This window comes from Triticum urartu, chromosome 6A (assembly GCF_056163025.1).
Source record: "Triticum urartu cultivar PI428250 chromosome 6A, HENAU_Tu73, whole genome shotgun sequence".
NCBI lineage: Eukaryota > Viridiplantae > Streptophyta > Magnoliopsida > Poales > Poaceae > Triticum > Triticum urartu.
The window spans coordinates 603,168,789-603,193,702 of record NC_141878.1 but is presented as its reverse complement, the minus strand read 5'-3'; the positions used below and the strand labels follow the sequence as shown (position 1 = coordinate 603,193,702).

Below are 24,914 nucleotides of genomic sequence, written 5' to 3'. Positions count from 1 at the left end.
TAGCGCTGCAGCCTAGTTATTATGTTTTCGCCTCTGCTACTAAGAAACAACGACAAGTAGCTCGTATGGCTTGTGGCACCTGTATGACAAAACGATGTGATAAGTTTGACTTCGTCAGGAGCGCGAAGCGCCGTATAGGAGCTCCCGCCCCTAGCCGGAGTGGGAAAATATCTGGTTAAACCACTATTGCAATATTTGCTAAACCATTTGTTTTAGAGATGTCTAGCATAGATATGTATAAACAATATAATTTAAAAAAGTATCAAAAAATAAATTATTTATAAAGTAAAAATTGAATTCAGCCTAACACATGAGTATATTTCAATCATAAACATTACAAATATTTAATAAAATAAAAACACAAATTATATTTAACCTTTTTATGTGGTTAAGTATGCCAAATAAGTAATGAAAAATTATACTCTTAACTCTATAGTATGGTAAGTATAAAATATGCATAGATCAAGTGGAAATGGTGACTTAAAATAAAATAAAATCAGAGCTAAGCAGTCTAACTAATCATGTACTGCAATCAGTGTTTTGTTACCTCGATCAGATGCTTTACTTTAAGTCACCAATTAATCATCAGTAGAGACGTGGGGAGCAGCACACGAGCATTCTTCAGAGAAGTGGGGAGACGTGGGGAGAGAGACGGAGGGGGAGACTCTTTTGCTTGCGTGGGGGTTGCGTCGCGGGTCATGAGTGGGCTGCTCTCGTGACAGAAAAATAACAATTCGTGTGGGGTTTCGACCCCGGCGGTGGGAGGGAGGCGTGGACAAAGGCTGCAACTTATCCAAATCTGACGAATATATAAGAAAAACTAAACAAGATGCATGTGCGCTTCCATGATTGGGACCATCGGGTCCTTAAGAAGTCGAAGAAGCGGTTAAGGAAAGCTCACAGAGAGCTTGAAAGAGTTATGGTTGAGCCTATAAATGATGCTAATGATGAAAAGAGAAATAAATTGGTCGAGTTAATTGTGTATTTGTTAGAACTTGAAGAGACTAGTAAGCGTGCACGTGTAACACACGTATAATCAGAGGAAAATACGAGATACCATACAAATCACTATCTAACAATAGCACACATACAAAAAGTTGGACCATCTCAAGGTTTTCTTCTAGCTCTGCACCAATACTTTTTACTGAAAAAGAATCATACACGCCTACCTACGTATTGTATGACATAGCCATAAATCTGTCTTAAAATGATACCATGAATCTAGTGAATCCACAATGAATCTTTCAACTGAACTAAATCCACGACAAGAATTATGGGACGGAGGAAGTAATATTTTTACATGCTTTGGGATTGTGAAATGGAATAACGATAAGTTAATCTTAAGGCCCATAAAAATATAAGAACAAAAATTACCTACAATATATAGTAAGACAACAGTCAACTAAATTTTGATTGTAGAACTGTAGGATGTTGGTTTATTACCAATAAAATTCATTGTTGATTAGTAGGTCAAGTTCCCTCTGAAGGATAACAATAATGGCGGCATGATCTTGAGGAGCATCAACATGATTGCAGTGTACCTAATGCTCAACCCCTGAATCTTCCTTGAACTATTGCCAACGATTCAGTTTATCCACATGCACCGTGAAACTCAATCAACTGAACAAAAGCTATAATGTAAACAAATTAATGTAACATTTTCTAAGTATGTCCTCTTATTTAGCATACTAAATTTTCCTTTGTCTAAAAGAACAATTTCATACACAATATGTACACAAAAGGAAAAACCAAAAAACTCCAGTTCATGACAAGTATTTAGCATACTAAAATTTTCCTTTCTCTAAAAGAACAATTTCATACACAATATGTACACAAAAGGAAAACCAAAAATCTACATAAATGCGCCAACTTCACAGGAGCAGTGCAACGCGCCAGTGCGGCCAGCGTGAATCTGCGAAACCCTTCAGTTTAGTCGGCTGGCACCACGGTCTCGGTGGTCGCAACTAGACTGATAAATTTCCGTCAAGGCACAGCATGGTATTTCGCTGTCGAATGGAGATGCAGTAAGGTTTCTTTGTCGGCTGGCACCGTATTAGCAAACGGTTGCAATAAAGAACTTAAATACTTTAAGCCTATGGAATGGACTTTCTCTGTAGTCTCGTATCACTTATTTGGTGCATGTGCTCTTGTCTAGCATCATTTTCAATTTACGGCATGCATTCTGTGGCATGGACACTTGCTACAGATGGCCATTAACTATTTGTGGCATGGTTGCGCCGCAGTCCATATATTCTAGGAAACTTGTAGCATGGACTTTTGCCCAAGTTTCTCGTTCATTCACCGGTAGCATGGTTTCACAGCAATGCACCATAATTACTCCATTTGTGGCATGGTTTGGCTACAATATACCTTATCATGCTTGTGGCAAGGTTTCTCTATGGCACACCTTCATTTTTGTGGCATGGTTTCGCCACAATCAATATTTTATGGGTAACTTGTGGCGCGGACTTTCACCCAAGTTTCTCGTTCAGTCATCAGTAGCATGGTTTCGCTGCAGTTTTGTTTTTCTTGTGGCATGGTTTCGCTACGCCAGTATTACTTCATCTGTGGCATGGTTTTGTCGCAGGATACATATTTGCATTGTGGCATGGTTTCGCTGCACTACACCACTATTACCCCATCTTCGGCATGGACTTTCGCCGTAGTGATCCATTTCTTTTCGATTGGACCTTCAACACATTTTCCCTCTCCCCTTCTTTTTCCTATACACCTGCGAAGAGTATTCCTTGGTTAAAGGGAGGGCTGCAATTAATATTTGCGCCATGAATCAAAAACGAGATTAATTGCTAATGCATGATGATCATGACAATGATTAAGAAGTCTGAGGCGCCAGTTTAATAGGCGACCGGTTTAAAATTTCACCAAGTCGAGTACGCCCTGCTTTGCGTGCATACTCCACTTGGTGGGGGGCATTTGTTTGACGAGATTTTATCACTTATTTACCTGGCCCGCATGTCATATAGAAAATATAAATAATAATATGAAGCACTAGTTTATACGTTCAAGAGCACAAGTGAATGTGCCGTACGTGCATTTTCTTCTCTCTCTCAAATACATGTGCTAATTTCCTTGGCTTAATTAGGTGGGCTTGACATCATGATACAGCCCATGCCCTGATGGATGGATGCATGGCCGGAGGGACACTATTTATCAATCTTTTATATAGCATTACTAAAATAGATTGATGGTGCAACCAAAGGATCAACCCGTACGTACAGTACCTACCAAACGTACGCATGCATGGCCGAACGGCCTGATGGATATTTGCCTGTGAGTTAGTTAGCAGTGCATACTTATCTAGCAAATGGATTGGTATGTGCAGCTCACCATGCAAACCTGATAAGCAAGCCGCTGCGCATGAATCGGCCGCTCGCCAACAGCCTGCGGCGGCGCGCTCGGGATCTCCCTCGCTCATCCACTAACCTACACTAGTAGAAAAGGGGGCTTTGGTTCAGGCCGGGTCAGCCCATTAGTCTCGGTTCAGTCCAGAACCGGGACATTGGTCCCGGTTCGTGAGCCCAGGGGACTGGCCGGGTCACGTGGGCCATTGGTCCCGGTTCATCTAGACTTTTTGGTCCCGGTTGGTGGGATGAACCGGGACCAATTGGCCTCGCTCCTGGCCCACAACCATTGGTCCCGATTCGTGCCTCAAACCGGGACTAAAAATTAGACCTTTAGTCTCGGTTTAAGGCATGAACCGGGACTAATGGGGTTGAGACCTTTAGTCCCGGTTCGTGCCACAAACCGGTACTAAAGGTCCCATTTTCAAACTCTACCCCCCTGCATCGCCTTTTCAGTTTTAAAAAAATAAAAGAAAATGATGGAAATGTCAAAAAAATAAAAGAAAATAAGTTTCCCATGTGATATGTAGTCTAGTTGTTGGGAATAACTTTTGCATACTAACTCGGATGAAAAAGTTTTTTATATGAAAAATCATCTACTCGAAAAGTTACATCCGTTAAACATTTTCAAAATCCTCAAAAACCTAATAGAAAAAAAGTTACGGGGCTTTTAAGATCTAGAGTGAAAAAAATCGAAAAAGATTCAAACAGTGGGCAAACTGTGGTCAAACAATGGTCAAACTAATTATTCTAGAATATTAGTGTTACTAAATAATTATTTTAGTTATTTCAATTTTGGTCAAATCTGGTCAAACTGTGGTCAAACAATGGTCAAACTAATTATTCAAGAAATATTAGTGTTACTAAATAATTATTGTTTTTTAAAACAATAGTTTCAAAATAAAACTATGAAATGTGTCACTTCATGCTCAAGCAAAATTCCTGAAGGTTAATAGGATTGACATTTTAGTATTGTCAGGAAAACAACAAGTGCAGACTTGGAGCGAGGGAGAATAGAACCCGGAAGTTAAGCGTGCTCAGGCTGGGGGAGTGGAAGGATGGGTGACCGTTCAGGAAGTTAGATGATTTGGAATGATGAGGGGTGATTAGAGGATAAATTGAGAAGTGATGGGGGGTGGTGATTACAGACTAGAGGTTAAAATAATTCAGAAATTTGAAAATCAAAAAAAAAATTCAAAAACAATTTTCAAAAAAAAAATTCAAAAATAAAATCATAAAATTTCCTTTAGTCCCGGTTGGTATTACCAACCGGGACTAAAGGTGGAGCTCCATGTGGCCGCGCCCTTTAGTCCCGGTTCTGGATTGAACCGGGACTAGGTTCTGGATTGAACCGGGACTAAAGGAAGAGACATTAGTACCGACATTTTAGTCCCGGTTCCAGAACCGGGACTAAAGGCCCTAATGAACCGGGACTGAAGGCCCTTTTTCTATTAGTGCTAGCTCCTATCTATAAAAGGATATCATCCGAGTGATTAGAGGATAAATTGAGAAGTGATGAGGGGTGGTGATTACAGACTAGAGGTTAAAATAATTCAGAAATTTGAAAATCAAAAAAAAATTCAAAAACAATTTTCAAAAAAAAAAATCAAAAATAAAATCATAAAATTTCCTTTAGTCCCGGTTGGTGTTACCAACCGGGACTAAAGGTGGAGCTCCACGTGGCCGCGCCCTTTAGTCCCAGTTCTGGATTGAACCGGAACTAAAGGAAGAGACATTAGTACCGACATTTTAGTCCCGGTTCCAGAACCGGGACTAAAGGCCCTAATGAACCGGGACTGAAGGCCCTTTTTCTATTAGTGCTAGCTCCTATCTATAAAAGGATATCATCCGATCTCTCGCGAGGGGAGGCGCACACAGATGGGCTGGCCGCCAGGCCGCTCTCACGCACGTGGCTGCCGGCGGCGGGCTACACACCGAAGAGGGACACAGGCACACAGCCACACACGCGGCCGTCAGGCTGCTCACGCGCACACACGCATGCGTAGACGCCGCCGCCCTGCACATCCCCGCACGGCCAGAGAGGGGAGAACGACAACGCCACGCCGCAAGGCGGCTCAGGCGGACACGCGCACAGCCGGCCGCTCAAGCAGAGGCCGCCGTCAGGCTACACCCACTGAGGAAGACGGAGGCCATGCGGCCACGCCCAGCAGAATTTCATCCCTATAGCCCCATGCGTGCTGATCCTTTCTTCCAATACCTCCATACAAATATTTCCTTAAGATCTATGGAGGTCATTTCTACTACATGGTGCTCAAGGTGATATGGTAAGATTGGTAAGAATGAATATATTGTTGTTTATTTGATCTATACAGGTCTTTTCCCTCGCTACCGACGTACAGGTCATGGCGTCTTGTGAGTGGAGACGAACAGGTCTTGCAAGAGGATGTCATGAGATTATGAGCACAATGAGCAACCTCGGGTAATCAAGATGAGGTTTATGTTTGTTATATACAGGTACAAGGAGCAGGCAGAAGCCGCCGGGAAGCACGCATGGAGAGGCCGCCGAAAGTCTGGCCCTTGCCCGTGGTGAAGATTGAATCGCTGATCTGAAAATAAACAGGTACAAATCACACGGTGAACAGAGTCCATAGAAGACAAAAAGGCCAACAAGTGCCATCAAGGAAGGAAAGGTGAACAGGGATCCGATTTATTGTGAAGTCTCAATAGCACACTCATGATCATGTGGCGATCGAGTGATGCATGGAGAAGTAATTCCATGTTTTAGATGGATCCGATCTATGACGAGGTGCCGCATATATTGGAATGCCCAGGATCATAGGCGTATAGGTTTGGCACCACGTTCTCAAAGGAGACGGTATGGCGGAACCGGAGCTCGCTGATAACGCAGCCCGAGACTCACTTCACCCTTCGTGGTGTACAGATTTTCGTCTGAATCATAGTTTGCGACGATGCATTCAAAGACCGGTTCCATTCTTCGAGAGGCGCACCCACCATGGCGGACAGGTCCTTGGTGTATAGGTCTGTAGCGTCGCCGGCGTACATGTCACCCTTTGGCGTAGCACCGGCACAAGGCGACGTGGCCTCCACAACGCCACCTTTCCATGGCCTCGTGAGGCGCCCCCCCTTTGTCTGGGCAGACCGCCGAATACTCGGCGTCGAGCCAAGACGAGGTGCCAACCACCCCGGCCACGCCCATGTGAGCGCGCGTTAGTTTTTACACTGACGCCGGTCTCCTCAAACTATTGCTCCCGCAAGGCGCACCCACCATGGCGGACAGGTCCTTGGCGTATAGGCCCATGGCGTCGCCGGCGTACAGGTCGCCCTTTGGCGTAGCACCAGCCCAAGGAGACGTGGCCTCTACAACGCCACCTTTCCACGGCCTCGTGAGGCGGGCCCCCTTTGTCTTGGTAGACCGCTGAATACTCGGCGTCGAGCCAAGACGAGGTGCCAACCACCCCGGCCACGCCCATGTGAGCGCGCGTTAGTTTTTACACTGACGCCGGTATCCCCAAATCATTACACCCGCAAGGTGTACCCCCTTGCACACCCCGATGAAGTAACCGGCCGCCGAGAAGTCTAAGCCGAGCGCGACCCATGCCACCCCGACAACAAATACTCCAACGCTGCCAAGACCGACGAGGCACGACGGTCTGAGGTCTACATTGACGAGCTCGCATTGTCGTCATCTTCAAGCAACACCGCCACACGGCGACACCCGAATCTACTCCGACTTCTACATCAACATACTCCCCAAACCCCGTCCAAGCTCTGACGAGGCGAAGCCACTTCACCGACATGTCTTCTTCCGATGATGCTATCCATATCTTGCCGGGCACCGACGAGGCGAAGGCAAGACACACCGTGTCTGACACCGACGAGGCGGACACCACCAGGCCGGGCACCGACGAGGCGAAGGCCGACCATCTGTCTAAGCTGACGAGGCCAGACATCTTCATCATCGGACATTGACAAGCCAGATGGATGTGACTAAGCATCGCCGGAGCGACGGACGTACCGCTCCACTCTTCTATTCCACCACATCATCACCATCATCTACACCGAGCACTTGGAGAAGACGAGACTTGAAGACGACGGCCATTGCAGCAGCTTAATCAGAGGTGGTCCGTGGCTCCGGCTCGCGGACGTAATTAATCGGGAGCCTTCCGAGGCCCCGTGAATCAGAACCTCACAATAGCCGAAGTCATATTGGCCGAGCTAGCAGGCCATTGAGTGCTTATGTAAAGGGATCATGTGATTTGTTTTCCCCCATGAGAGATTAATAAAGTACAAGTTTCCCTATGTTTTCTTTGTGTACTCAGTACACTGGCACACCTGCATATTTATTTTCACTGGCGCGTAGAAAGATAATAACACTATAACCATCGATGTTTGTTATTATTTTCATGTCAAACAATAAGATTCAGCCCGGCCCGATTAGGTGTCTATATGGGCCGAGCCCAACAATTCAGCTCATTTAGTTTTTTCCATGTTAATTCTGGTCGGCTTCATGGGCCACGCCCTACAATTCGGACTTTTAATTTTCTGGGCCATGGCCCTTTTGCAAACCATTTCATTAGGCCTTTTTGTTCAGGTTTTCCAGAAATGCACAATGTTCCAGTCCACTATTATCTGGGTTGTAGCCTTTTTAGAGCCCATATATTATTTGGTCCAATAGAACATTTGGTCTTTTTATTCACTGATTTCCAGTTTACACATTTGAACAGCAAACACTCAATAATTCTCTCAATTAAATGATTAAATTCAGAAATCATTCATCCAAATACACACAACAGCACATACAAGTCTGCACGTCCAACATCAACTAAAACAAGCAAAAACAGATACACAAGCACATACAAGTGTGCTTACAAGCAAAAACAGATACACAAGCACCAAAACATGGTGCAACATCAACTAAAGTTGTGGTGCACATCTCCATGCCTCTTCTGATCTTCCATCATAGCAGCAGCAACCTGAACGACAATAGATCACCAAAAAGAAACATTATTAAATGTTTAGAAACAAGGCCATCAACATGAGGCGGTAATCCAACTTAACACTTTGTCAACATATTTTATATATGCAAATAACTAAGCTTATACTCTATAAGTTTATGATCCACATGCAATGTGAAATTGAATTGCCAAATATAGTGTTTGAGCAGTCACGGGCTCACAGAGAAGCTATAGCTACAGAAGTAGAATATGACCAGTTAATATATTGCAGAGAAGGTTTTTGTGCATCAGCACTGAATCAAATAACATATTCTCAACAATTTAGACATATCGTTTCAAGTTGTTGCAACATCAGCTTGAGGCTGCTTGTCTATCCTCATTCTGCTGGTTGATGATCATTTATAAATTTGTAGTGAACTGATCCTAGCCCTAAGACATACAAGATACATCCTTCACACACAAAAAAGATATACGAGATACAACATGTTCCTATTTGCAAAGCCTACCAAGAACAGATCCTAGGCCTACGACATACTAGTTCTTACATGTCTTTGCTCCTAACAGTAGCAACAAAATTCTTAGCAATTGAACGACAGTAAGCACCACATATTCACTTCATCAAGAGATAAGCACCAAAAATCATCCTCAACAAAGAACTAATTTGCTGAAAAACACATGTCTTACTTACTAAACATCTAGATGCACCACATCCACATGAGCCTCCAAATGTCCGGCTCGCTGGAGGGGAAGACGAGGTTGAAGGAAAGGGCGCCGCCGGCAAGCATGGAGGCGTATGCCTGGACCCCAAAGATTGTGTACAAATGGACCAAACTACAGTTTCAGTAAAACTATAAGAACACATAGTAAAACTACAAAAACTACAGTTTCAGTAAAACTATAAATTAGTTTAGATTGTGAGAGCATACATGGAAAGTCAGCACCATCAGCAGTAACCATTAGCAAAAGAAAATGAATTATGTCGATGCTGGAAAGAACATCACTGGAGTAGTTTTAATTGAAAAAATCTACAGAATACTCTAGTAATTAGAGTACACAGCCAAGATGCTTGAAAGAACATCACACACGCAGGACAAACTACTCATTCTCTGCACTACAGGTAGGAAAAACTACAGGAGTATACAGCTACTCCTACAGGAGTACTATGGGTAAGACAACTACAGGAGTAAGATGTTGATCATGCTGCAAAGAACATAACTACTCCAGGTACTACATGAGTACAGGAAAGAACACTACATGCACCAAAAAATACATCCATCTCGCTTACAGTATTACAGGAAAGAAAACTAAAGCGAGCTCACAAGCCTCACATACAGTAAGTCTTGCCTGTCACAACCAAATTACAGGAAAAATGCATCCATCTCACTTAAATCTCAGCATCAATGCAGCAACAATACAAAGAGCTAGTATCAAGAAGAGCACAAATGGTCTAGGAGCCGACCTTCCAAAGGAGCAGCATGCTGCTGCTTTGCTTCCCCATATAGGACGCTCTCCTAAGATAGCAACCCAAAAAACAAAAAAACATGATTAGGGAGCTGGTACATAAGAAAAGGAATTAATGCACGAATGACATATACAACTAAAAAACAGGATATGAAATATTATTAGAACTGCACATTAGATGGCTACAAGATAACTTTTGCTTCATATAAAGTAACTAGAATTAGCACCCATAAACTAGAATTTACTAATGTGTTTGTCACACTACCAAAATTCAAGACAAACCATGACAGGGAGACGAGTGAATTGCAGCAGAGGAGGCATCTAATTTGACTACCACAATCATTGAGTGAAAGCAAAGATCAAAGAATTCAGAAATTTCTGAAATGAATGCAAGCTAGTTTGCAGATGACACAGCAGGTCTGCAGTCCCTAATTAGATTAGATATTCCGACTCATGAGCCACATGCACAGACACTTACTAGAACCTGCTTATGCTTAAACTAGAAATAGAACAAAGGAAAACCGAACCTATCTATTCAACAGAGAGACATAGCATGAGAGGAGCACCTATGTCAAGGAAAACTGAACCCTGGGCATCATTTTAACTTACAAACTGCATCACCAAATAAAACTACCAGGTTAGTGACAACCTTAAAATGGAATCAGGCAGTCTTACGTTTTGAGCCACTTGTAAGATCAATTCCAGTTTTCTTTAACTCGGATGTGAAAGCAAAAAAACTTGCCAAAATTAGCAAGGATTCCTCTGCCTAACTAGATTTAGCACGAACAAAATGTTCCTCCGGTAAACGGGAGTTGCATAATCTCATAGTCATAGGAACATGTATAAGTCATGAAGAAAGCAATAGCAGAATACTAAACGATCGTGTGCTAAGCTAACGGAATGGGTCAAGTCAATCACATCATTCTCCTAATGATGTGATCTCATTAATCAAATGACAACACTTTGTCTATGGTTAGGAAACTTAACCATCTCTGATCAATGAGCTAGTCAAGTAGAGGCATACTAGTGACATACTGTTTGTCTATGTATTCACACATGTATTATGTTTCCTGTTAATACAATTCTAGCATGAATAATAAACATTTATCATGATATAAGGAAATAAATAATAACTTTATTATTACCTCTAGGGCATATTTCCTTCAACAAGTGCAACACATGTATATTTGTTCTCATCTACGTTGATGATACCATTGTTACAAGCTCCTCTGATGAAGCTATCACAGGACTTTTGAAGGATCTCAGTACAGAGTTTGCTCTTAAGGATCTTGGAGACTTGCACTATTTCCTAGGGATAGAAGTGAGGAAACATGAGGATGGACTTCACCTCTCTCAGGAAAAGTATGCTATGGATTTAGTAAAAAAGGTTGGCTTACAAGGGTGTAAACCCTCGCCTACTCCATTATCCAGCTCAGAAAAACTGTCTCTCACAGAAGGGCAAGCCTTGAGTCAAGAAGACAACACTAAATACAGGAGTCTTGTAGGTGCACTTCAATATCTTACACTTACAAGACCTGATATTTCCTTTGCTGTTAACAAAGTCTGTCAGTTTCTTCATGCACCCACCACTGTTCACTGGACAACTACTAAACGCATAGTCAGAACATCAAGAACACTCTTAGCATTGGTCTTAACTTCAGCAAGTCATCATCCACACTAGTCAGTGCCTTCTCAGATTCGGATTGGGCAGGTTGCCTAGATGACATGAGGTCTACTGGTGGCTTTGCAGTGTTCTTTGGTCCTAATCTGATTTCATGGTGTGCAAGGAAGCAGGCTACTGTTTCTCGATCCAGTACTGAGGCTGAGTATAAGGCATTGGCAAATGCTACTGCTGAGATCATATGGGTGCAATCTATTCTGAAGGAGCTAGGTATTAAAAGTGCTCAAGCTCCCTGCCTTTGGTGTGATAACTTGGGTGCCACTTATTTATCTGCTAATCCAGTTTTTCATGCCAGAACAAAACACATTGAAATTGATTTCCACTTTGTGAGAGAGCGAGTAGCTCAAAAGCTACTTCAGATTCGGTTTGTGCATTCCAGGGATCAGGTTGCAGATGGATTTACTAAGGCATTACCCACCAAAAGCTTTGAAGATTTCAAGCATAATCTCAACTTGATGAAGTTGTGATTAAGGGGGAGTGTTAAACCCAATATGTTGTGTAGCGTGACAGCCTAGGAGAGGATATAAACTTGTGCGGCATAGTTAGGTAGTTAGATGAGATAACTCAACTATGTAACCATATATTCTTATCTATATCTTTATTCTCCCTCAAGTTGTAATCTCCAACTGTATGCGCTATCCAGGAGGTGCGCCCCTGCCTATAAACATGCAATGCGTCCCCTCTCGTTGAGGTAAGACGCTTTCACCTAACGCACAACTCGCTCATCTGTTTTGTGTTTCCTTTATTATTCTTCAGCACTACATCAGTTGAACATTTGTAACATCCCTCAAGCAGAGAAATGTAATAGGAATATTAGCCCTTTTGCATTAATATTAACATGAGCTCCGAGTCTGATGACTAGAAATAGTTGGAACTCCGTGACAGAGATCTCATACTTTTCTATGTGTCTATTATTGTACCACGCAGGTTGTTTTGATCTCTGCAACTCTGCCCCATGACATCTTGGAGATAACTAGCAAGTTCATGACTGATCCAGTCAGGATCCTTGTAAAACATGATGAGTTGACCCTAGAGGTAAATACTGCCACTTGTTTTGCTTTATTGTATGTTATCTTATTTGGCACTTGCATTTTCCACGTCATGTTTGTAGGGCATCAAACAATTCTTTGTTGCTATTGAGAAAGAGGAATGGAAGTTTGATACACTATGTGATCTTTATGATACACTTACCATCACCCAAGCTGTCATTTTCTGCAACACTAAGAGAAATGTAATGTGTACCTCCGTTGAATGATTCTCGTTGTTCATATGATTACCCCTGGTGAATTGCTGTTATTTGAAGTACTCTGCTCTACTCCAATTAGCATTTGTCGACACCAATCTCTTGTTTGTCCTTATGGACATTGCATATGCATATCACTTTGTTGCTGAATCTGCGTGTTGTTCCTTCTATGCTGTTCCGTGCTGATCAGTGCTAAAATTGAAGTCTGTCTATGTTTTTTGTTTGCTATTAAATTATAGCGATGTGCTTCTTTGACTTGAGAAGTATTATAAAATTGATGGTTCACAGCTTGCTAAAGCGATAGTTCTATTTTGTCCAGGTGGATTGGCTTACTGAAAGGATGCGCACCAACAACTTCACGGTGTCAGCTATGCACGGTGACATGCCTCAGAAGGAAAGGGATGCGATCATGAGTGAGTTTAGGGTGGCACGACCCGTGTTCTGATCACAACCGATGTTTGGGCTCGAGGGCTGGATGTCCAGCAGACAAGTCTTGTTTGCTTTCACTTCTTGGTTACCTTTAAGCACGCCGTTGCATGATGATGCTCATCTTTGATTACTCACTTGAGTCTGTTTGGATTTGTTTCAGGTCTCTCTTGTCATTAATTACGATCTCGCGAACAACCGTGAGCTTTACATCCATCGTATTGGTCGCTCTGGGCGTTTTGGGCGCAAGGTAAAGTTCACACTCCTGCTTCATAGCTTAGTCATTCCTCTTTTGTGGCTGCCTCTCTTGTACCTACCAGTTGTTAGTTTAGGCTAGAGAATTTTGGTTATAGTTTCTGTGTTGCTAAAAACAATTAAAAATATAATGCTGTCTCAGTAAAGAAAACAATTGAAGTAATTTTGGTGATTCAACACTTTTTTGGTTTTAAAACTCTTGTGGAAAGTGAATATGCAAGGATTGACTAATCCCAACTAAATGTTTGTTCTTTGCATCCCAAATGCTGCCTACTCTTGATTTGCATGAATTTTTTTGTGTGTGCCGTGACGGCAGGGTGTGGCGATCAACTTTGTGCGCAAGGACGACATCCGTATCCTTCGGGACATCGAGCAGTACTATAGCACGCAGATCGACGAGATGCCCATGAACGTCGCCGATCTTATCTGAGCTCTGGACTGGATCGATACCTCCCTCTCTCTTTGTCTCGGTGCGTGTGGGGATTTGGTTGCGATGTTTGGCTGTATTTCTGGTGCTGTAACTTGAGATTTCTTTTGTTGCTTTGGGAACATGGGAAGTGTATATATTCTTTCACGGATTGACCAGCTCATGTAAAACACTCTTTTGTTGTTCGGCTATCTTCTGATTTGGACGCCATGACAGACAAAACACTCTGTTCATTTCGATTTTGATATTATTAGATTTTGTTTCAGTACTTGGTGAATGCCACGAATTCTTTGACTTGCTAAATCACGTTTGATTTGGATGTTTATAATGTTGCGGTGTTTGCTGCCATCTATATCTGCATCTCTTTTCTAAAGAAAATCTTGAAAAATTGTACTCGTTTGATTTGGATGTTTATAATGTTGGGGTGTATGCGTGTATATATGAGAGCGCTTGCGTAAAAGAAGTTGAGACATTTATTTATTTTGCTGCAGTGGTCGGTGGACTTTGTTGACATGGGCGCACAACTCCATTCCGTTCCAGTTATGAAGTAGGAGTATAAAAAACACCAGCTTGAACTAGTTGACGCCTGATCAACAGACCCTCGTGAGGCGAGCTGGACCGATGGCGGATGCGGAGGCTCCGACGGCGAAGCGGCTGGCCCGCGCGGGCAGCTTCTCGGGCGTGTGGTGGAAGCTCGGCGACCCCGCGGGGGACCCGGCCGCGGTGGAGCGCCGGCTGCGGGCCGTAGCCGACGAGGAGGCCGCCGTCCGTGCCCGCATTAGCAGGCGCCACGCGGGCGCCCGCGGCGTCCGGCGCGGCATCGCCCTAGCCTCCCTCGCCATCGAGGTCCGCGCGCCCGTCACCTTCTTCATCTGCTAACTTGTTCATCCATCCGTTGCTCCCATCAGCCGGCGATCGATCTCAATGGCCGATCGGCTCCTGTAAATAAATCCAGGCAGCAAGAAGAACATATATACTTAGCTAGCTTTGATGGATCCATTCTTCTGAGCATGATTGAGCAGGTTTAGGCAGTTGCATGCTGGCCTGACGCTGACGGTCTGCTGAACATTTGATAGGTGGTGGCGTTGGTGCACGCCTACTGGACGGCGAGGCGGCGGCGCGTGGCCGGGTGGAGCAAGAAGCTGCTGCTCCTGCTTGTGCCTCCTCTGCTCGCCGTGCCCGCCTCGGCCACCGGCGTCTTGGCCGCGTTCGCCAGGCTGCACAAAATGTGTAAGTACATACAGTATCAATCAAGCACCGTAAAGAAATTAAGATCACAAGCATGCTACTTCCGACCAGCCGGTCACTGCCGCCGCCGCCGGGAGGATCAAGCGGAGCCACTCGCGGCTGAGCTTCCACATCGGAGACGACTGACTCAACCTCCATCCACCTTCTCTGCATCATCCATCCATGGCGACGACAACGACATCACATCGTGCGTGGAACATTTGTCTTCACCGTCCGTCAGTACTGTAAATTTAATGGCACTACCATCATAGTAAGGCATGCTACGTGAAAAAAAAAGTGTGGCTTCAGGCATATTTATACACGTACGTGCAGACACATTGGTTGGTTGCTTGGTTGTACCCTTGGGCTTTTGAATTGGGACACTTTTTTGCGATTCAATTCGGGTTGTGCTGTGAGCCAGCCTTTGCGGGCTGGCATATACGTACATTGCTGGGCTGGCATGTCACACCATCATCATGTTACTAGCTTGGATGCATGTCTCTCTGAGATCTTGGCGTGCCAGAACGTGCCCATAACCACAGCAGAAATGTTGGCACATAATTAATACTTCCTCGGTTCCTAAATATAAGGTCTTTCTAAATATTTCAATATGAACTACATACAGATATATTGAAATATCTAAAAAGACTTATACTCGCTCCATTCCCTTATACAAGACCACTATGAAAAATACATTTTGCATCTATATAAGGCCACCAACAGTAATCAGAGGCCAAAATTAATGATGTTTCCTTGCACTACCAACCTGTTTAATACTTGCATGCATGTAGTCATAATAACACTCAGCTACTTCCTTCACACTTCTTCCTTGCATGCATGTGGCATATTAATGATCCCGGTTAACAAAAATAAAAGCTGGTTTGTAAAACAGTCAATAACTTTTACTTTGATACCTATAATATGAGTTTGTGGCCTTGTATAAGGGAATGGAGGGAGTATTTAGGAATGGAGGGAGTATTTAGGAACGGAGGGACTATGTGGCCTTGTATAAGGGAATGTAGGGAGTATTTAGGAACGGAGGGAGTATGAACCAGCCGGCTGATCAAGGCCGACTCGACTTGGTTTCCCCTGCCGGAAATTATTCCGGTAATCGCAATGAATGAAATGAAGAAGAACAAAAAAAATGGCACTCTTTATTCTTAGAAATGCTGGAGTGATAAAAACCATGCCCAAAATTATCTTCTCACGTCACCTTGCAACATCGCCTACTTAATTTTAATACTTTACAACTCCTGGAATCTTTGAATCTACATTCAACACTCAGCCAAATTTGGACAAAAAAAACTTTGGGAACACCCGTTCATCATGTACCTGCATTTTTTTACTGTCAAATCAATATCGAACGGCCACCAACCGATTCATCTTCTTCCTTCCAACGTCGCCCTCCAACCTAGCACTAATCACCGGCCTTCACCCCCGCGGTTGGTGGCACTCCCGCGACCTCTTCGCTGCCCCGCCATCCCCACCATGGAATTCCAGCAACGGCGACGAACCCCTCACCCGTAACCCGCACCGATCAACCTGCTCCTTTGCCTCCGTCTGTGATGCTACAACTCACTTGTTCTCCTCAGAGCACATGATTTTTTCCAGGAAGAATCGTATGGTTCCTTTTTTTACTTCTTTCAATAAGCATGCATATGCTTTTTATTTTTTAGAACTACATGATATTTCGCAAGTTCAGAACTTTTGAATTAAGCGTCTTCAAGCATACGGGATTCGTAAATTCGACGAAAAAGGAACTCACTGAGAGTGGGGATTTGGAGATCAAATTTTCTATTGGGGCATACATTTCCTATGCCACTTTAGCTATATGTAAGTCGCCTGAATTTTAAATTTGGGCCAGTCGATTTTTTGGTCGTTGATTCTTGTTCTGGGATGTGCGCTGCGTTTTTTTTGGGACTGTTTTGTGAGCTGGCTTGGGTTGTTTTTATTTTGACTGACCAAATATTTGGGCCAGTCTTTTTGCTACTGGGCTGAAGCCCATTACATGTAGTGCCCAACCCATCCCTCTTTAGCTTTGTTTGTTTCTTCTGTTTTTCTGTTTTATGCATTCTCCTTTTGTTATTTTTTTTCTTTATTAGTTGGTATTTTTCTTTTTTAGGTATTTCTAGGAGGTTGGATGACGGCAAATGTATACACACAAATACTATATAATATATGAGAAAACTACATTTTTATTTGATTGTTGTTTGCATACTACAGAAGTGGAATTTTAGTGCAAAGTTGTGTGCAGGTTTTTTTATTATCTTTATTATTATACAAATTGCACTAATACATTGTTCCGTATAAAAATTCAATATTTTGATTTTGATTCAATTGTTATTTTTCTTCTTTAAGGGTGATATCAATGCCATTAATTCATTTCTTCTTAGTACACTTTTTTTTGCAAAAAATTCACTATTATATGCTTACTCTTGCATATTTTTGAAAAGCGCCATTTTGCGTATATCTTGTGCAAATTTTCCCAAACATTTTTTTTACATATTGTCTTCATTTTCTTTCTTAATAAAGGGTAATACCAATGCTGCAAATTCACTTTTCCTTAGGAGACCTCATTATTTTTATTTTGTTTTATTTCATTTGGTTTCTTCTTAATGGGCAATACCAATACCATTAATTCATTTTTCCATATAAAACTTCATTATTTTAATTATGCTTTTGTTATTATTCTAGTTTTCTTTTTTAATGGTAATACCAGTGCCACTAATTTATTCCTTCTTATGAAATCTTTTTTTGTGAAAATTCCACTATCATATGCTTATTCTTGCATATTATTGAAAAGCGCAATTTCCGTGTCTATTATGTGCAAAAATTTCATGTTTGATTTTTTACAACTTATTTCTTATTAATGGGTAATACCAATGCTACTAGTTCATATTCTTTAGACAACTTCATTATTTTGTTTTTGTTTTTGTTTTATTTCTTTTTTTTCTTAGCCGATCCCTTCCTATGCATTCTATGGATGTTAGCAAAGTTTTGTGCTTGCACTATATTTACTGAGATGAAAAAGGTAGTGAGTGAGCGTGTGTGTGTGTGCGCGCGCTTAGCTATTTTTATGTGATAGGGATTCTTTTTTGTTTTAGTTTATCTTCTCTGGCCTAATATTTTCAGCTTTTACTAATTGCGGAGGTTTTAGTGGCACTATATAAACATATGACTGTACCTCGAATGAAAATAACTACTTCCAAATAGACTAAGAAATAGTCTCTCAGTAAATACAAATAAAGATATGCAGTGCCTTGATTTGAGAAGTAACGGTTTCGAAATTGGCTGAGAAATAGTCTCTGAATAAATATAATATATAAAGATATGACTAACTAAGAATAGTCTCTTAATAAATATAAAAATAAAGACATGATTGTGTCTTGATTGAGAAATAACTTTTTTGGATTGATTGAGAAATAGTGTAGATAATACTATATTCAAGGTACCATATGAGCAACACATCATGCCTCTATAGAAAACCAACGAACGAAAGGAGCTCTTAGCTGCAAAGTAGCACACCAGAACAACACAAGAAGGAAAGAAATACACAAATTACCGGCCTTTTCTCCTCATGGCACCCATCAACCTGAGGAACACGAGGAGGAGCATGTCCATTTTTTTCCTGGTCCTTATTATGATGTCTGCTTCTACATTGCCATCCTGCCATGCAAGAGGTAAGTATATACATGCATCAATCAGTATCCAAAATGGTTAACCTACTAGAAATATATTTTGATTGAATTCCTAATGCTACAATGGATTTGCATCTACAGTTGGGGAGCCAACATGCGAGGATCTGCAACAAGGATGCTCTGTACCTGATTGCATGGACTTATGCAACAAAAAGCACCTTGGTACCCATACCTTCTATTGCAACAACATTGGCTAGTGTTGCTGCAAACGTCTATAGTTTCACCATACACGATCATTTTGGTTAAGGCTCTGTGAAGTGAAGCAACTCTCAGTCGTGCTCCTACATGCAATCCTCATGAATAAGCTCCTTGCATGTATCGTGTCAATCTGATTTAACTCAAACCGAATAAAGTGTTCCCTAAAAAACACAAAGTGGCATCTGCCGCCTGTCTTTCTTGTATGCTTGATTTTTCATTCCCACCCTATGGTTTTAGAGTATGAATAACCACCACTACCGCTAGATTTCATTCAATGTGGCAAAACTGGTCAACTATATTGCGGCCAAGGTAGCCAATTAGGAGCGTTTTGCTACCTTTGGACCCCAAGAAATCCCATCATATCACTGAACTCCATAAAACATTTTGTCGGTCGGGATAAGCCAAATGAGATTTGAACATTAATCTGAAACATTTTCTAGTCAACAAGGGATTCAGAAGCTGAAATGATCACATATTGTTTTACCATTTACATGTGGGGTCCTACTCTATGGTAGTTGATTTGGGGAAAGAATAAGAGGGAGAGATACTCCATGTGGGGTCCCGCTCTATTCATAGTTTTTTTGCCGGGTCAATCTATTCGTAGAGGGAGAGATACTGCATGTGTGTTACTTTTATTCTTGGCAATTGCTAGGAACCACTGCTTTTGTTACTATCCTGCAATCACAACTTTGTTCACTTCATCGCTTTTGCTACTAATAAATTATGTCATGCAATAACTTATTTTAGCAGTGGTTGAATTGACAACTCAATGGCTAAAGATTATAAATATTCTTTGACTCCCCTTGTGTCAAAATCAATAAATTTGGGTTGTGATACTTTCCTCGAAGGCTGTTGCGATACCCTAGACTTGTGGGTTATCAAGACTATTTTCTAGCTCCGTTGCGGGGAAACATAACTCTATTTATAAGTTCACTTGTAGAGTTACTGTATGCCGCACTTATTATCCAGCATGGGGAAACAACATGACCCCATATCGAAGAGTGTTCCATCCACTACAAGGAGAGGTACGGACTTAGGGCCAGTTTAGTTTGCTTCCACATCTAGTGACCCCTGGCCTGACACGTCCCTGAAACTTGCCTGATAGTTGTTTGGATGGTGCCCTGAAAGAATGCATGGTAGCCTGCTGGCCTGGCCTTTTACTGGCCGCATGATTAGCCTGGCTCAAATAAAAAAGTCAAATAAAACAAAATACTTATCCAAGGCAGGTTGACCAGCCTGGCCCAGGCAACCCTTTTTGTGTGCCTGACTCTGCTTCCTGTACCAAATGAACTGATTAGCTGCACTATGTTAGGTACTGTCACATCTTAATCGTATAACAATTTCCTTAGGCCGGATACTGAAACCAAACACCATCTTTGCATATATGCCTGGCCAGGCAAAAACTAGCAGATTTCCAAGCTGCTCCCAAGCTCCAACTTTTCCCAGGCATGATACCCAGGGCATGAACCAAACTAGCCCTTATGCACTAAAGCTACTCTATATTCACCTATGGCCTTGAGTCAAGTGGTGACACCATTACCATAACCACCATCGCAGTCACATACTTCACACTCTAATATGTAACAAATAGTTGATTCTTCTTCTATTACCAATGAAATTTTGTATGCTTCTAGCATGCTTGATAGTTATGTTGCACTTGGATATTTTTTATGCTCATATTGCTAAGGCTAAATCAAAAAATGCTGAGAATCTTGAAACTTCACCTGTCACACCTACTAAAAGATTCAAATTTGTTCTACCCACTTCACTTGTCGAAATTGATGAAGAATTCACCAGGGAACTTATTTATTATGATGATGAAGGTGGATAGATGGTCTGGACTGGGATATTTAAGAACAAACAATCGAATATACCTTTATAATTGATACAAAGTTTGGTACTTCTCCTATATCATTACTGCAAGAATACCCAGCACTAGCGGCACTAAATGCCCATCAGTGACGGGTGAGGCTCTCATGAACGACTGCCACTGACCTTCCGCAACTGCTAATAGGTCAGTAGCGGTGGGCAGGGTGACCGCGCCACTACTAACTAGTTTTCCGATTGCGGGTAGCAAGTAGTGCTAGCCACTGACATGGTCATTCAGGTCAAAACAGAATTGGTGCCACGCGGCTCTTCCTGGCAGCATTTATACACGTGACTTCTAAAAAGTAAATTGACATAGTTATATAATTCTTAACATAAGTGAACTAGGCCTTATCCATTGAGAAATGAAATGACAAAGCTCCATATTTGTTCCACTTAACAAACAAAACATCAATGTATCACATCCATCTTACAAACTAATTTACTACCACTTCATCGACTTACATATTCATGTCTTCGACCTTATTTCCAAATGAGGTCAAAGAAAATCATCATCTGCAAGTCGTTGCGGCCATTGTTCCTTATCGTGGTTCGCACAAGTGTGTCAACCCATAGTCTCTTTCATGTCAATAACTCCTCACATCCGACCTCATAGAAGGATGCACTCGTCTCTTTTCATCTTGTACTGAACGGTTAGACATATCGCCATAGGATGCACTCATAGATAATTTGTAAGATCCCCATGATTAGAAGCAAAAAAGAGCAAACAATGTTAGACATCTCGCCATATAGTGTTATGAACCAAAAAGAGAGGAAATAATTCAAAACATACTATATTGTGTTTGACGATGTTGGTCTTAGTCAAACGATGCACAAAGGGCACCCCCCCCATGTAGTCCTGAGTGGGTGATAGGACCTTGAAGAGATTGTTGGTCTCATCCTTAGTAAGCCTCTTCACACTTTAAGAGAAAATTGCAGAATCGAATGGATAGTCATCCTCATCTTGGCTGCAAAACTAGACAGTCCTTAACCTGGGGACCTCTCCTTTCAAGTAAAAGCCTATATACCCTCCCCCAATGAGCCTATTCTTTAAATGAATGTCTTCCATCCATCATTGCATAGGAGGGTCCTATCTTGTTCTTTACACACTTCACCTTGGAATGATCGCTCTTATCGTCCTCAATGATCATAGTGTCACATGTTGCATCGTTGAAGTCCACCCTCACATTGCATAGGATACACTATGCAACAATCAAGAAAAATGTAGTAAATAAATAATGGTAAAGACAGTAAAAGTACACAAATGGTTAAAGTTGAACGGTAAAGTAAAAGATTTTTACCACTGGTTGTTTGAATCCCTCTGAGGGAGTCCTGGATTAGGGGGTGTTCGGGTAGCCGGACTATACCTTCAGCCGGACTCCAGGACTATGAAGATACAAGATTGAAGACTATGTCCCATGTCCGGATGGGACTTTCCTTGGCGTGGAAGGCAAGCTTGGCGATGCGGATATTCAAGATCTCCTACCATTGTAACTGACTCTATGTAACCCTAACCCTATCCGGTGTCTATAAACCGGAGGGTTGTAGTCCGTAGGCAATCAACTCCATATACAACAATCATACCATAGGCTAGCTTCTAGGGTTTAGCCTCCTTGATCTCGTGGTAGATCTACTCTTGTACTACCCATATCATCAATATTAATCAAGCAGGACGTAGGGTTTTACCTCCATCGAGAGGGCCCGAACCTGGGTAAAACATCGTGTTCCCTGTCTCCTGTTACCATCCGGCCTAGACGCACAGTTCGGGACCCCCTACCCGAGATCCGCCGATTTTGACACCGGCATTGGTGCTTTCATTGAGAGTTCCTTTGTGTCGTCGCCTTTAGACCCGATGGCTCCTTTGATCATCAACAACGATGAGGTCCAGGGTGAGACTTTTCTCCCCGGACAGATCTTCGTCTTTGGCGGCTTCGCTCTGCGGGCCAATTCGCTCGGCCATCTGGAGCAGATCGAAAGCTACGCCCCTGGCCATCAAGTCAGGTTTGGAAGCCTAAACTACATGGCTGACATCCGCGGAGACTTGATCTTCGACGGGTTCGAGCCACGGCCAAGCGCGCCACACTATCTCGAGGGGCATGATCTAGCTCTGCCTCCGGACAGTGTCCTGGAGGCCGCACACGCATCAGTTCCGACTCCTAACTCGGAGCCTATTGCGCCAATCGAGGATGAGCGGTTGGACATCACCACGGGGGCTTCGATCTCAAAGGCGATCGAGCCGAACGCAAGCCCCGCACTCTGCATGGTCCGTGACTCCGAGGATGCGGACTCCTCTCCAGACTCCGAACCCCCCGCGCCCCTGCCAATCGAATCCGATTGGGCATCGATAATGGAGTTCACCGCCGCAGACATCTTTCAGCACTCGCCTTTTGGCATCATCCTGAATTCTCTTAAGTCTTTCTCTTTATCAGGAGAGCCCTGGCCGGATTACGGTCAGCGAGGATGGGATACGGACGATGAAGAAATTCAAAGCCCACCCACCACCCACTTTGTAGCCACTGTCGATGATTTAACCGACATGCTTGACTTTGGCTCCGAAGACATCGACGGTATGGACGACGATGTAGGAGACGAACAGGAATCAGCACCTGTAGGGCATTGGAAGGCCACCTCTGTTGGGGAACGTAGCAATAATTCAAAATTTTCCTACGTGTCACCAAGATCAATCTGTGGAGTCAACTAGCAATGAGGGAGGAGTGGATCTACATACCCTTGTAGATCGCGCGCGGAAGCATTCAAGAGAACGGGGTTGATGGAGTCGTACTCGTCGTGATCCAAATCACCGATGATCCTAGCGCCGAACGGACGGCACCTCCGCGTTCAACACACGTACGGAGCAGCGACGTCTCCTCCTTCTTGATCCAGCAAGGGGGAAGGAGAGGTTGATGGAGATCCAGTAGCACGACGGCGTGGTGGTGGAAGTAGCGGGATTCCAACAGGGCTTCGCCAAGCGCTGCGGGAGGAGAGAAGTACTTGGGAGAGGGGAGAGGGCTGCACCAGGACATTGGTATGGCGGCCCTCCCACCCCCACATATATATAGGGGCAAGGGAGAGGGGGGGGGGGGAGGCGCAGCCTTGGCCCTTCCTCCAAGGAAGGGTGCGGCTAGGAGGAGTCCCTCCTCCCCAAGGCACCTCGGAGGTGCCTTCCCCTTTTAGGACTCTTCCTTTCCTTATGCCTTGGCGCATGGGCCTCTTGGGGATGGTGCCCTTGGCCCATATAGGCCAAGGTGCACACCCCTACAGCCCATGTTCCCCCCCCCGGGGCAGGTGGCCCCACCCGGTGGACCCCCGGGACCCTTCCGGTGGTCCCGGTACAATACCGGTGACCCCGAAACTTGTCCGGCGACCAAAACAGGACTTCCCATATATAAATCTTTACCTCCGGACCATTCCGGAACTCCTCGTGACGTCCGGGATCTCATCCGGGACTCCGAACAACATTCGGTAACCACATACCAGCTTCCTTTATAACCCTAGCGTCATCGAACCTTAAGTGTGTAGACCCTACGGGTTCGGGAGACATGCAGACATGATCGAGACATTCTCCGGTCAATAACCAACAGCGGGATCTGGATACCCATTTTGGCTCCCACATGTTCCACGATGATCTCATCGGATGAACCACGATGTCAAGGACTTAATCAATCCCGTATACAATTCCCTTTGTCTATCGATACGATACTTGCCCGAGATTCGATCGTCGGTATCCCGATACCTTGTTCAATCTCGTTACCGGCAAGTCTCTTTACTCGTTCCGTAACACATCATCCCGTGATCAACTCCTTGGTCACATTGTGCACATTATGATGATGTCCTACCGAGTGGGCCCAGAGATACCTCTCCGCTTACACGGAGTGACAAATCCCAGTCTCGATTCGTGCCAACCCAACAGACACTTTCGGAGATACCCGTAGTGTACCTTTATAGCCACCCAGTTACGTTGTGACGTTTGGCACACCCAAAGCACTCCTACGGTATCCGGGAGTTGCACAATCTCATGGTCTAAGGAAAAGATACTTGACATTAGAAAAGCTTTAGCATACGAACTACACGATCTAGTGCTATGCTTAGAATTGGGTCTTGTCCATCACATCATTCTCCTAATGATGTGATCC

General features: G+C 43.4%; 2 pseudogenes across 1 annotated transcript; both read left to right on the top strand.

Annotated features, from left to right (window-relative positions):
• The first annotated feature begins 11,485 nt into the window (after positions 1-11,485).
• On the top strand, positions 11,486-13,988 carry LOC147967174 (eukaryotic initiation factor 4A-III homolog B-like; annotated as a pseudogene). The gene is made up of 6 exons (XR_015609324.1): positions 11,486-11,827; positions 12,369-12,476; positions 12,553-12,672; positions 13,004-13,179; positions 13,274-13,360; positions 13,682-13,988. The product of XR_015609324.1 is annotated as a eukaryotic initiation factor 4A-III homolog B-like (transcript).
• Positions 13,989-14,413: 425 nt separating this feature from the next.
• LOC147967173 (uncharacterized) lies at positions 14,414-15,194 on the top strand (annotated as a pseudogene).
• Positions 15,195-24,914: the final 9,720 nt, after the last annotated feature.